The following is a 4389-nucleotide window of genomic DNA, read 5'->3' as shown; positions in this document are numbered from 1 at the left end:
CAATTCAATTGGTTGTCCCTCCCTTCTTCCCAGTAGGCTGGAGAAGGTGTGTTGCCATATGGCCTCTGGGCTACTGATGTGGGTCAGGTTGTCACGGCTCAGGAGTTCAACTCTTTGGGACGTGTGACTGAGGCTGTAGGAGTGAAGGGGAGTTGGAATTTGTGGTTAAATGGTTTCCTGCAGGAGCTGTAGTCATCTCCTGGGAGGTGCTCTTTTGGGGTTAGAATTTTTCCAGGTTGAATGTTCTCTTGGGTTCCTTGGCATAGTTGAAGCTGACGTTCCTGCTTAACCATACAGTGTTGGAACAGTATCTGATGAAAACATCCCATTTGCCACTAACTTTTCTAAGACAATGGTGGAAGAAAATAATGTTGGTCCAAGGCAAAGAAAAACAGGTAATGAGGAAGAGTGACAGAGACAGAGACTGAGACAGAGAGAGAGAGAAGGAGGAGGAGGAGGAGGAGGAAGAGGAAGAGAAGGAAGAAGAAGAAAAGAAGAGGAAGAGGAAGAGGAGGAGGAGCAGGAGGAGGAGAAGGAGAAGGAGAAGCAGAAGCAGAAGCAGAAGCAGAAGCAGAAGAAGGGAGAATACACTTTTCCAAGAAAACCCTTTTATGTCAGTAGATATTGTCTGTCAGTGTTTGTCAATACTCAACATAGTTGCAGTGATACAGTCATTCCTAGGCACTCACTGACCATTTGATTGAGGTGTGGAAAAGAGAAGAATCAGAATGGTTAACAGGTTAGAAATTGAGAATGCAGTTACAAGAAGCTGCTGGTAGTGGTGGTGATGTGTATCACACATGTTGTTCTAACTACTACAAATGCAAAAGTCACTGGACACACACAGAGAATGCATATGTATGTGAGACAGCCTTAGAGAAAATCATGTTTAAAGATGAATCTCAAAGGACCAGTGAGCTAGCTCAGCGGGTCTAAACACTTGCTTAGGCAAGCACAGGGACCAGGGTTTGATCCTGGGCACCACATACTGCACCGACCCCACCCCTGGCACCAAGTCTGTGCATAATCCCAGCACTGGAGAGGCTGAAAACAGGACAGTCACTATGAGTCAAGGCTGCGTAGTGAGACCCTGGACTAAGTACATTAAAAAAAAAAAAAAGAAAAAGAAAACATGAGTCTTGAATAGAGGAGAGATTCTCTAGGAAGTACTTGTATTTATAAGGTTATTTTCTGAAAGTCATGGTTGTTATTAAATCACTGAAGCCCAACCACAAAGATGGCTAGCAGCATGAGAGGGAGTGTATCTATGCAGTAAATGAATTATATGAAAGTTTTCTCCAACTACAACAGAGATAAGAACAGAAAAAAAAAAAAGAATAATTGATCGTGTCACATAGTTAAGGGGAACAACCTTATGACTTAACTCTTGGATGTTTATATGCAAAGCATTATGTTATATCAGCAAAGTCTAGCTGTCAGCAGTAGAAGATGGACCATTCAGACCATTCCATGTCGCATAGAAACAGTACTACTGGTAACAGAGTGATGCAGCATCAGAAAATAGAAAAACAGAATCCAAGATCGGGCCAGGATAGAACCCTATAGCCATGTATGACCAAAGTCTTTACCAATGTCATCTGTACTGATAGGGTCTAACATATACCAGTAATTACAGGAGAATGTGGAAGATCAAGAGAAGCTGGAATTTGAAATGTTTTTACTCTCCCTTTTCACCTTTTCCTTTTATGTATTGGGATATTATAGATAGGTGATAGGCAAATAGATACAAGAATATGTTCTGGAGGGAGATTATTTAGATTAAGAGATCATTCATAGTATTTAGGGACCATTCATTCAACAACCATTTATTGATAGCTGACTACTCTCCAATCACTGTGCTTGTCATAGCAGTATACATGAAGAAGGCATGCTCCTTGTCCTCAAAGAGTTCATAAGCCAATGAGGAAAGTAGATGTGTAAACAGTGTGATATGTATTATAATGAAGATGTCTGCAAGTTAATTTAAGACAATGAAGTAATTCATCTTTTTTTTAGAGAAGTCAAGAGGAGGTGATATTTGTACTTACATTTAAAGAATGTATTTATTAGATTACATGGGAAAGAGTAAGGGAAATAGACCTGAAAGTCTATATAGAAAGGCCTCAAAGGCCAAATGATGTGAATATTATGTAAATATTATTTAATTTATATTGGGTAGTAACTGAAGTTTTTTCAGTTAGAAAATTGCAGTATTGGATTTTTATTCAGTAAGAATAATTACTAGGAGTATGAATGGTAAATTGAGTTGAATACAGACAATTTAAATAAAGAGCATGTATTGGCATCTCAAACTAAGACATTGTTAAGTGGTTTTGAAGGGAGGAGACATTTCAGAAGTAAATTGATGAGGGAGGACAAAGAGCAAAATTAGAGCCCTGTCAAGCTGTTGGTATCGGGCAGATTAGGGAGGAGCAACTCAATAATAAACACAAGTCAATGATGGGAAAGCCGAGAAGAGGAGGTTTAGATGGGCAGGCACTGGGCAATAGATATCAACAATTTCTTGTCAATAGACAGCAAGATTTTAAGACTTATCTTTCAGACCACGATTTTAATTTGGGTCATAAGAAAAATTGAAGAACAAAGTCAAGTTTCTATCATGGGTCACTCAGAGACGTTGTTAGAACTGAGAGGGCTCAGAATCAGATCAGCAGCATAGGTGACCTGCTGTCTATTCCTGAGTGAGGTAACGTGTATTTCAGTACTGAAGGTCAGTGTTTGTCTTGGTTGACGGGGGACCTCACTAAAACTTCTCCTACCTGGAATCCTTTCTGTTTATTCAGCACTTAATTTTTGTCACCTTGGACTTTATTCCCCTGTATGTCTCTTGGTTACTCATCTGTCACAGTTCCCCACCTACGTCTTGTAGATTTGGCAGATGTTTGATTGATAATCTTCATGATTATTGGTGTAGCTCAGCTCCAGACTTTGACTACACCACACCCTTCTCATCCAGGTGTAGTCAGGGAGGGCCCAGAATAATGTATGCGCCTCGGTTGTAGGGCTAGAGAGAGTTGCGCAGTCTAATAGCCGAGGAACTGCACAAATCCAGAAGGTGCATGTCAGGTCACTATTGAGTTGTGCTGGCATATTTTCAACTTCTGCTCATAGAAAAGTTAAAACATCATTCATGACTCTAACGTACCAGAAGAACCACTGAGACTCAAAGCTTCAAAGTCCTTAAAGTGTGACTTTGTGAGACTAATGACACTCTTTTTTTTTTTTTTTTCTTTTTTTGCTGTATCACAGAGGTTATTTTATTTATGTTGAGACAGTCTTGGTAGGCAGTCAGGCCAGACTCAAATTCACAGGCTGCTTCCTCAGTCTCCCAAGGGCTGGGATTACAGGGTGCACCACCATGTCTTGCCCTCCCAGCGCTCTTCTGATTTTTTTATTCTGAGATGAGATCTCACAAAGATGCCAAGGTTGCCTCAAATTTTTGACCCTCTTTCCTCAGCCCTCAGAGTAGCTGGGGTTAGAGGCATATACCAACACACCCAGCTTTTTTTTTCTACTTCTGAAAGCCACACTTTAAGTTAAAATTTTCTGTTCTGTAAATTTCCATTTGTCAAAAGATACCAGAAAAAATAATTATATCTTCTCAAGATAAAAGAAAACAGCTCTTCATAGAAGTCTTTTCTCTCTCTCTTTCTTTCATTTCTTTCTTTGTTTCTTTCTTTCTTTGTTTCTTAGATGTCAATGATCACAAAAACTTCTGGTTTCTCTTCATTATAGACCTGCATTGCTGAGTATGTTATTGCTTTGACTTCTGTTCCCTGAGGATGCTTGGAAAGTGAAAATTCTTCTCCCCACCCAATTGAGCGTAATTTGAAATTTCTTTGATCAATACTAAGTACTTTCACTTCCTTGGGCTTCGACTTCCACCGTCTGGAGGGGCTCTACAGTCCCGGTGTCGGTCATGTAGGCAAACATGGCCATGGCACACTGCTCGCACGCCTCCTCCAGAGTCTCTCCCCATGCATGCAGCTGGACATCTGCTGTGTGATCCAAATATTCGTACTTCCGAATAACTGGAGGATACTTGGCCTTGATTGCTTTTTGCTCCTCAGTTAAATTGTAATCTCTAACATCTTCTTCCTGCGCCATAATTGTTGAACCATACGCGCTACTTCCCATGACACTCTTGTAGTTAACTTCATATACTGTCAGTGGTGATCTTGTTGAAGTATAGGCAGACTCATTCCACCAGCATCGCTACTGGTTTCTATCAGCATTTCCTAAAACATGATTTTCTGTTTCTGAAAGCATTTGTTTCAAAGGGATTATATTATTTTAGTATATACAGACAACGTGGGACAGAATGGCCCTAGGGATGGACCAAACAACTTCTGGAGACATCCTACAGTG

The 4389-nt window shown here is 40.4% G+C and overlaps 1 pseudogene; it reads right to left on the bottom strand.

Moving 5' to 3' along the window:
• Positions 1-3629: 3629 nt before the first annotated feature.
• LOC101563914 lies at positions 3630-4149 on the bottom strand (annotated as a pseudogene).
• Positions 4150-4389: the final 240 nt, after the last annotated feature.

The sequence above is a fragment of the Octodon degus genome, unplaced genomic scaffold, assembly GCF_000260255.1.
Source record: "Octodon degus isolate 3935 unplaced genomic scaffold, OctDeg1.0 scaffold00048, whole genome shotgun sequence".
NCBI classification, from domain to species: domain Eukaryota; kingdom Metazoa; phylum Chordata; class Mammalia; order Rodentia; family Octodontidae; genus Octodon; species Octodon degus.
This window is presented reverse-complemented; position numbering and strand designations above follow the sequence as displayed.